Below are 10,478 nucleotides of genomic sequence, written 5' to 3'. Positions count from 1 at the left end.
ATCAAAGATGTGGAAAGGAATCTCCAGGACAGGTTCAGCTTGTATCAGGTGTTGCAGGGAAGGTTAAAGGGAACAGGTGAAGATCTTGCAAGGCACAAGGAGGCGGCAGTAAGAATTATTATCTCAGCTGACTACCAGGTGCCTCTGTTGTTTGAAATAGTGGGGAGGAGAATGGGGTCTGGTGGGGGGATTTGTTATTATTGCATTGTGTTTAACTGAGGGAAGAAGAGAGATCTCCTCACAGTTTTATGTCTACTTTAGGAGAAAATAGGCATAGTTTGTTTTCTTTTTTTCCTGGTGGTTCTTCATGACTGTTTCAGCTGGTACCATGGTGCTTGTGATTTAAAGGAGCTGCTATGTAGGTAAGGTTTTTAATTTTATTTCACAGTCTGCATTTTCTTGCAGAGCTTACCCCCCATTATGCATTCCTCTCTTGATACAAGCTTCACTTTGAGCTTTGTAACACCCTTCCATGCCTGTAAACTAGTAACTCAGACTAAGTCACTGAGTGCTGCTCCTATGAGTACTGTAAGTTTTGTAAGTTGTTCCAGTTCAGCAACTAAATATTGATTTAGGAAACCTGTGTCTACTCTTTGGGTTTAGTTGCTTGTCTGTTCATTTGTAAATGGTGTCCATCAAAAAACAACATAAAGCACTGACAGCCAAGTTATAGTTGGTGGGTTTTGTTGTGCTGTTCTAAGAATATGAGCCCTGAATAAGATAAAATGCAAGGCATTGTTTTTCTTTATAGAGTGCAGGAACTCAGGGAAAAGCAGCCTCTAAACTGAGGGGGAGCAATGCTAGTTAGAACTGGAGCCTGCCTCAGCACTGTGCTGAGGGGTATGTCATAGTGTATTGATGTGGCACGGCAGGAGCAGATTGGAGAATCTGACTGCAATCTCCTTTCATTTACTACCATGCTGGGTGGCTAGAGTAAAGCAGCAATTGTTTATATGACTGAGGAGTATTGAGGAAGTACTGAATGAATTTTACCTGTCTTCCCTTGCAATTTAGCTGCTGGAAATTATTATGAGCTAGTATTATAAGATCAGTTGGTATGAAGAACTGTCATTGGAGAACATCTGTGTTTAAATGATCAAGCAGTGCTATCATAAAGGTTGCTTAATTCTTATAATATTCCCCATATATTTGTGTGTGACTAACCATAAGTAGTAACAGCATAGCAGATGTTATTTATTTTTGTAAAATTAAAGAAGTGGCCTAGATGTGGGGCTTTTCAGTGTAGGAGGTGATATAAAAAACAGAGGGTGGTATGATGCTGGCTTATCTGAAAGGCTAGATAAGTCAGCATACTGCTTTAATGTCTGGAAGAGTTCCAGGCTTAACGAGCATTTAAGCTCTTTTCTGCTGTGGGAAGAGCGTAATGACTACTGACAAGCCCGAGTTGCAGGTTGGCTGACACAGCTGTCCTCAGGATTCAAGGGCTTTAATAGTTGCCCATCCCTGAGCTCTTCACTGGTTTTGGGTAACCCTCTGGCCTCGGACTCAGTATCTTTCATGTCAATGAAAGCAAGCCAGAGACTTGGAAAATTGCTTTCTTGCGGCTTCTGGAAGTAGCAGTGTTAAGTAGTGTCATCTTAAGAACAAAAAGCTCTTCTGTGTTTCAGTGTCCTGTGTGTAAATGTCAGCCATTGTTAAATGTTATTCTGTACATACATGTCTGGGGAGGAGAGGGAATGTATGCTTAGAATGCTACCACCTCTGAATAACTGTAGAATAGACTTACTATAGTGAGCATAGCTTCTAACACTGGTGAAAGGAACAAGGTGGGTTGCACACTTCTGCTTCTCGCAACAGTCCTTGTGCTTATGGTAAATAGAACTATTTTAAATGTACATGAAATGGAAATAGCCAGGACAGCTACCAGATGAACTGTGATGCTCTTTTGCTGTTCTTATATGTTCATAGTTCTGTAGCAAATACTTGCCCCTTTCAGATGTGTCTGAGACATCAGGGAACAATTTGTTATTCCACAAAGATGAAGGTATGGAAAAAAGTAGCAACTACAGCAAAATATAGAGGAAACGTGCCAGTTGTTATTTCAGTTGGGGAAGGTACAGCATGATTTATCATCAGTGATAAATCATGTAAGCTTGTGGATGTTTAAGTGTGAGACACAGAACTGCATGCTTTTCTGTGTATTTAAAACAAGTTGCTCGAAATCTCCTGTTCAACAAGAGATACCACATCGTGTATCAACCCTGACAGTCACAGTGAAGAAAGAGCTCTTGGAGACATGAGGGATGATGATTTACTCATGTGAGCCAGTCCTAATGACTGGCAGCATGATTCTTTTCTCATTCAATCCTTCTGTAAGGTCCTGTGCACCTATAATTCCCAGAGCACAGACTGCAAGCTTCTTGAAGACTGACATCAGTTGGTTCAGATTACAAGTTTTAGAAAGAATTTGAAGCAGAACCCATGACTTAAATTTATGCTCTTTGTTTGACTAATTGTGCTGCAGCATGTGAAAAGTAAAATGTGGCTCCTAACAAGTGGATCTGAATCTGAAATAGCTTCATTGGCCGGTGAGACACCTAAGGGGCTCAGAAGGGTAGCACCTCCTTGCATTCAAAATACCCTTCTGGAACACGGCGTCACCTTAAAAAGCAGTAGAAGGTAATAATGTTTTGGAGTTAAAGCTATTGATTGTGAGTGACTCTGAGTGAATGCACAAACTTCCTATGTAACCTGGGACTGTAGTTGCTTTGAACAGGAATGATTCCCAAGTATCAGAGTGTTTTGGGGATTTAGTGGTTTGTTTGGGTTTTTTTTTAAAAACGGTGCATGAGGCTGAAATCTGTGCTGTTGAAATCACCTTTTGGGGATGAGCTGCTAGCAGATTTTTCTTTCATCACTGGTGATATATCGTGCTTGGCAGGTTGGCAGGGGCCTTTGAGCTTGTCTGGCTTAACCGCTGATCAACATGCTTACTTTTACTGTATGGGCGAAGCAGTATGTAGCATTTTGATTCTGGCTGAAGACATTTCAAATAAAGCACGCTTTGCTTTAGATAGGTACAGTAAGTAGCATAACTAATACAGTATCAGTACCTACAGTTCATGTTTACTTTTAATGTCCACTCCTACCAGATGACAAATGAAGAAGTTGTAAGTGTGAGGTTAACTTCTGGGCTTTGTGCTGGCAACCCGCTCGTCCCCAGTATTCCAAAATAGGTATATTTGCTGTTTGGTCTGGATCAGTTTTTATGTACCTGTCACTCCTGTTAGTGATTTCCCCTCTTCCATGAGAGTAGTAACTCTTACAGGAGAAATCCAGTTCATGTATTGTTCTCAAACATGAAACTTAGAGAGTTAAACTCACATAAACTACAAACAAAACCCCAAAGCCACACTCACAAACAAAAATCCAAGCCACAAGCAAAAAAACTTCTCCAACCCAAACAAGTACCCCAACAAACCCCCAAAACATCAGTCCTGGATTGCTAATTATAATTTGGTAGTGCTGGGAAATGCTAAATGTTTCGATCCAGTTTTTGACAAACATGATAGATCCCCTAGATAAGCTTATATGGAGTGATGCTCAAGAAATCTAGGAAGGTTGTTATGGTAAGAATGGTATCTGTTCTGCCACACTATTCTTGTAGTGGTTTTGGATCTCCTCTTATAGATGACCTTGGCTGAGAAGTGGGATAGGTTGGAGGGCGTTTACTACTGGCATGAAGCTGTTGGTCTCCAGAACAGCCTCTGGCTTTACCGAGCACTGGTGTTTAGAAAAAGGACTATATTACTAGAGCCAAGTGGAACTTTGCAGTGCAGAGTGCAAGGTTGTTCCCTTAAGACTAAAACTTTTTGCTGTGGGATGTGGCTTGTCACCTCGTTGCACTGGTAAATTGTAGGAAAAGTATGTACTTCTAATTGCAAAAGAGCAACTGATCCCGAGGTGCGTTGAGTGGGAAATGTGGCGGGAGATGTTGAAATACTATGCTGGCACAAAAGGTGAAGTCTTTGAGGTAATGTGTACGCAGTTGAAATTGCAAACTCAAAGCTATTTTTCACCCCCCGTTTCTGAAGTGATCTTAGGACTCAGAGGTTTTGGGTTTTGTTTATCCTAGCAAAATTAAGCCTGTAGAGGCATGCCATTGCTCTTTGCTATGGCACAGCAGGGATAAATAAATGGAAAAGAAAGAGGGAATTAGTGAGGACAAATTTGTGTGAGCAGACAATGGACTCATGTAGGCTACAAATTAGGAGACAAAATCTAGTTGTAAGTGGAAAGTGATTATTTTTCATACTTTGATGGGGGCTGGGGAGGAAATCTTTTTTCCAGAGAGGAGCCTTCATAAATCTAGAGCTTATTATAATTGACTCCTGCAGCAGGCAAATTATGTTTGTGATCCAGGAGGCCTCTTCTAGTCTTACTCATCATTAGTAGAACTGTCTTGCAGTTACACGATCTACTTGGCTTTAGCTTTACAGCAAAAGAACATAATACTGTTGAAAGGAGTATTTGTAAATTCTTGTGTAACAAGTGCTACATTTATCAGTTTGTGTGAATGAGCTCCTTTCCATCCACCATGGGGAAACAAAAATTAATCTTGGTATCCTCTGCGCCAGAAGGAATATTCGGAATGAAAAATATATTCAGTAGTTTTACTGCTGGTAGCTGTAGCATCACTTTTCTGATATATTCGTGGTTTTAATAAAATAAATTGAAACTTTCAGCCAATTGTCAGAGAAAGGAAAGTCGAGCAAAATATGATGGTAATGACTGGAAAGAACTTCTTTTGTTTTAATGAGATTGTGTACATCTTGCTAGCTACTTCCTCACAGGAAACAATATATTGTGTAATGCAGATTTTGTAAATCCCATTAATTTCTCACTGAAGTTGCACCCTCCCCCCCTGCAGGGAATACTAATATTCCTGAGTATAGAGGAGGCTGGCATCAGTTTAATTACCCAGAATATCTTCTTGGTACTGCTTTGAATGCTAGTTAAGCTGCTGGTCCCATTTCCCCCACTACTGGAGACTGCACCCTCCTGGGCAGACAGGAACACAGTCTGGAGTTTATGAATGTTTCAGTGCAGAAAATTGAAGATCACTGTTGGGGTGGGGAATGAAAAGAACAAGTATTATGACTCTAGACATTCTCTCTTGGACTGGATCCTTGAGGTTGGCTTTTGTGTCTGATATGCTGTAAAATGACTAATTGGGGAATTCAGATGCCTTTGAGAAGACCTTTTCTGGAATAAGCTGAAGCAGAAGAGTCCCTCTATGCACTTGCTCCTGAGGAAAAACAGCACAAAAATGTTTATATTAGTATAATGTAAAGTGTGAAGACAAACCTTAAAAATGTATTGCCTTCTAAATAAACAATGCTTTCTGTCTAAAACACTTGAAAGTACTGATTTAGTCAAAGCAGGATTAGTTTTATTAAATATGCTTGAGTTCATTCAGTCTGTTCTGAACTCATCTGACCTATAAATATATTCTTTCAAACTTGTGAGATGTGCAGTTTTTCCCAGCTCATATTACATTCGGCCCAACATAAAGCTAAATATCCTGGTGACTGAATATTGATTTTTGTGGGAGTGCTGTATTCACTACATTTCAACTTGGATTATATGAAAATTGGACTCCTGTTTAGATGCAGGTGCCCTCAGAAGAAAACCTGCTTTTTTCATAAAGAGGAATAAATAGTACTGAGAGCTATAAACCCAGATGTACAGTGTGTCATTTTAGAGAGTTTCACATACTGATGTGTTTCAGGGTTTTCAGTATAACCAGGTCCCCAGAACTGGCTGCCGCTGTGCTGTGTCTTTGTCCTGCCTCTCTGGTGTGCAGGACACTGTGGCAGCAGTGGTTCATCAGGTTGTGCTGTCTTGCTGCCAAGCATGTCACTTAGTGTCTGTAATGTGCCAGCACTGACCAAAAGCAAAATTAGTTAGGAATCTTGTTAAAAAATTGAAGATAAAGGGCTGGCTCTTTCTGGGGGTGTTACCTTCATTGACTTCAAAAGCCTCTTGATTTTAAAATCAACTCAAGACTCCACATTTCCTTTTCTATGTTTGTAATGTGTTAGATACCCACTGTATAAAAGCTAACAACAGAAGCATTGCAATAAGGGAAAATGATCTTTTAGAGGTGCAAAGCTTGTGAGGAACACAATTTAAATTCATGTGATGACATCATCTTTGACCTCCATTGTGCTTTCAGGGAATAATCTCCTTTTTTAGTGAAGAAATGCCTTCTTTATAATATATGGTTGCATATTTTATTAGGCACTTTGTTTTTAAACCAAGACTTCAATATGTTTTATGTAAATTATTCTTTAACAGGCAAGTTCTGTAGTACCTTAAATGTATGGGAATATGCTTTAGTCAAACTAACACACTTATATTTTCCTTATGTTTTATAAAAATAGTTTTAGGAAACTGCATGCCTTTGGATGTGGTGTTTATATCAAGCAGATTTGTTGTATCACTTGTGGTCTTGATGCTACAATTCAAAGCACCAGGCTACTGAAACTCATATTACTTAATTCTGTTGTAAATTGTTACGAGGGAAAGAAAGGGAAAGAGTATCAGTGCCTGGCTATGCCCAGCGGGTTTGGGAGGCCTGGCAGTCCCCAGGGACTTCTCCACAGAGCTGATACACAGGCTGGTAGTGCCTGGCTTGTCTTGCTCTTCCTTTCCAGGTGCAGGGAATTGCATTTGCCCTTGTTAAACTCCATTAACATTCCCATTGGTCCGTTCCGCGGCCTGGGGCCCCCTGGTGGCAGCTCTGCCCAGGACTGTGTTGGCTGCCTCTTGGAGAAGTGGAGGGGGGCTAAGGTTAGAGCTAAATTGGCATAAACATCATTGTGAAGTAAATGAGCTATTCCAGTGTAAATCCATTTTCTCTTTTCTCAAGTGTTCGCTTAAAAGAAATAGTTGTGTTTTGAAAAGAGTAGACTGAAAGCAATACAGTATTATAAAAACTAGCATGGCGAATAATCAAGAATATTCAGATAGCTGGTAGTGTTACAGCCGCTGTGAAAGGGTTTGGGGGTTTTCATTGTGTTTCAGAATTGTTTATGAGAGAGGGAGCACTGTTACTGAAGCTGCAGTGGTAAGGAACTGTGGATGCTGATGCCCAACCAATACAAGGTGTTACTGCTGTAAGGAACAATTCTTGTGGGGGATATGCCAGTAGGTGGAAGGGGAATAGCTGTTCTGAGCATGGGCAGACTACAGTACTATGGAAATGCTACTTGGATGATCATTGGTATTTGATATGCGTCTCTTGGGGTGAATGTTTTTAAGACAAACTCTACAAGGGAAGGGCTGCTAGACTCCAGCCTTAGTGGTATATCAGCAGGAAATACAAGCTTTGCAATTTTGTTTTCAGTACAATGTTTGTTTTTTATAACAGGTAATATCCTACCTACCTCTGCCCATAGGATGACGTAGCTCTTCACAATGATACCAGTAACATTGTAATATGAGAAACAGATCTGCAGAGCTGGCATATTTTATAGAGCCATTTTTATTGATAATGTTAGTATTCAAAATCCTCATGTGGAGCGATCATTAAAGCTCGTTTAAAAACCCTCAGAGGGTTGCTTATAGCTCAAATACAGTGCAAGGAATTTAATTCTTAATTATATACAGAGGGATATATAAAATAGAATTTGCAGTCATAAAGCATTTCTTGATTATGAATCCATAATATATTGTTGTTTCTTCAGAGAGCTGAAAAGATGCCGTTAGCATTAAGAGATGAAAGTATTCATTAAATCGGTGGTGCACCACTGGGCTCTTAATTTGATTAAAAAGAGACAACTAGGTAGCTGCTGCGCTGCTGCCTTTTTGTAGCCTCCTCTACTGGTCATGATGGTGATACTTTGATAGTGAGTTCAGTATTTAGAAAAAGTGCAAAGCTTAATCCTTTAAGCCACATTCCTTGTTCTAAGTGCTATATGAAAGTGATAAATAGCATTACAGAATTAATCCGTCCAACCTGGCTTTTCACGCTGGAATGATACTAGACGTTGGCTTGCTAGCAACCACAGTGAACACATATTCAGTGCTTTGGAAAGGGTCTTTTTAGGAACAATGTCGCCTGGCCTTTGTACCGGGACTCACACAGCATGCACTCAAGTGCAGCAGTGGGGTGCTCTATTTGAAGCAAAGTCTAAAATCATGCAGTGAGATTCCATTCCATGTACCCTATGTGGAAGGGGGTGCCAGGTTCTCCAGTGACTGCTCTTTCTGTGCACTACTGTCTGTGACCTAAGACCCAAGACTAGTAGGTGATGCAAACCTGACTGCTGGTGAACAGTAATGTGACAGAGCCTAGGAGTGTAACTCATCACAACAAAATTAACCTTGGCTGTTTTCTCTGTGCACCATACCAGTTCTTCATGTAGAAGCACCTTATAAGACTGTGGCTGCCTCTCTGGTGGTGGTGTCATATTTAAAACAAATAGAATAACTGATTTCTGTGGTCTCAGGGATACTTTAATGCCATACTTTATCACACACAGCCATTCTCTAACTCAGAATAACCAGTGCATTTACCTAGATTTCTAGGAAAGCTGTATGTGTACTAGTCGTGTGACAAAGTCTGTTTACCCGAACCCAGGGAATTTTGTTTTCTGTGTGCTTTGGAGGGTTATTTTAACAGAAATGAGTTGGAAATGAAATACTTACTAAAGAAAGGCAGCTAACCCAAACCCCTAATTATCTGGAAAACTTCAGGCTGAACATTCAGCACTGTAATTACCTCAAAATTACTAGCTGAGGTTGGACAAAATATTTTTCTTTGGCATTTTGCTTTATGCCTCTAGCTTGAAAGAGAAATTAAACCTGCAAATGCTGGAGGTACTGTCAAAACAAGAGAACCGAAACAAGAAACAAGCTGCTTTTTAATTTCTGTGGATTTTTCTCAAGCTTTTTCAACTTGCCTTCTGTAAAATAACTGCAACATGCAATATCATTTACTATTGATCTTAATTAAACTCCAAGGTATTGTGCAAGGATGTGGAATCAACAAAGCTGAACATAAGTAAAATGGCCAGCATCTGGAAGTAGACAGCATTTAAGTACAAACACACTGAGAAGCATTTCAGCCTCTGTTCTAGTCTCAAAGGCACAGTGAAATAGAGAGCCTTGCAGTCAGCTCCCTTGGAAAGAGACCTGTGGGATACATCTGTGATGTGTAGCTTTCCTTCAGTCATCTCTAGGCACAAACATAGGAGACAATTGGTAGCGTGGTTTTGCGCTTTTTATACCAAGTGAGTATGAACCCAAAGAAATGGGCAGTTATCAGTGATTCTAAATTGTGATTCAAAATTATAAGTGTGAATTGACCTGGTACTGGAGAACTGTTAATAATTGGCCATGAGTGCACCCCAAGAGTGGGCTTTAGTGTTTCAAGGTCAACTCGATGTCAGAGGAGTTCAGACATACTCAACTGCTTGTAGTTTTGATTTATGGTGGGCACTGATGGATTCCTGACAGCTCTTTAAATGTGATAGTGAATACACTTAGATCCTGAAGCAAGGTATCTGGGTAGTTTTTCTCCTAGTCAATCTATGTATGCTGCTGGAGACTTTTACACAGACAAGGGCATCCTGAAATGCTCCTAAGCCATTTGTTGACAGTGTGGAAGAAGGCCTTGATATACTTGTGAATTAGTAGTTGCCACTTATGACCAACCTTAAGTAGGATAGTCTGTTAAATGTTTGGCATCAAGTAGCTCATTTGTGCAGTCTCCATTGCATTTGCTATACTTGAAAACTGCAGTCTGTGTCACACTGTAGAAGTCATTTTAAACAGAATGCAGATAGCTTCCCTGTAGTATACCATGAAAGAGGTTTCAAGACCTGCCCTACACCCCCTTTTTTTCATCATAAGGGTGGTTATTTGGAACATGGTACAGACTGTCACCCTCAGACAGATAGATGTCTGTGCTCAGACATCATGGGGGTGTTTAAAATGGGAACATGCCCCACTTTGAAATGCGCTTACTGACAGGTGTAGGATGCTTTACTATGACACTGGTCTGCATGGCATCTAGGAGCACAGAAGAAAGGAACTGAATCCTCAAGGGAAAAACTGACTATCTGATCTAACACAATCCTCATCATTAGGGTGGTCATTAGCGTAATGATACCATTGGATGTACAGATTTTATGTTAATCTTCCAATACACCTGTCTAGGTACAAAATCTGTAGTCTGATCTTTCTTTCAAAGCTGGCGGAGTTGTGCCTGCACATGATTCTATTGTATGATTCTATCTGGCTGGGGATAAGTGATGAAAACGGTGTAGGGATTTTCTGGAGTATGACTTATGGGACTCTATGACTTGGCTTTTTTTGCACTGTTTTTGTACTTTGTGCTGTTCTTCTGATGTCAGCTTTTAGAGTTTCAGAAAATGCCTGTAGAATCACAACAGACCTTGCTCAGTACTGCTCCATCAGTTTCCATTCCTATATTCTAGGTTGGCAGT

General features: G+C 40.3%; 1 long non-coding RNA gene across 1 annotated transcript in view; it reads left to right on the top strand.

Moving 5' to 3' along the window:
• The first annotated feature begins 224 nt into the window (after positions 1–224).
• LOC136007349 (uncharacterized) overlaps positions 225–10,478 on the top strand; it is a 49,232-nt gene continuing 38,978 nt past the window's right edge. The window contains exon 1 of the long non-coding RNA XR_010609646.1: positions 225–362. This is a non-coding gene — a long non-coding RNA (uncharacterized LOC136007349). The remainder of the gene's footprint in view (positions 363–10,478) is intronic.

This window comes from Lathamus discolor, chromosome 1, assembly GCF_037157495.1.
Source record: "Lathamus discolor isolate bLatDis1 chromosome 1, bLatDis1.hap1, whole genome shotgun sequence".
Taxonomy (NCBI): Eukaryota; Metazoa; Chordata; class Aves; order Psittaciformes; family Psittacidae; genus Lathamus; species Lathamus discolor.
The sequence above is the reverse complement of the archived record's forward strand: the minus strand, read 5'-3'. Positions and strand labels throughout refer to the sequence as shown.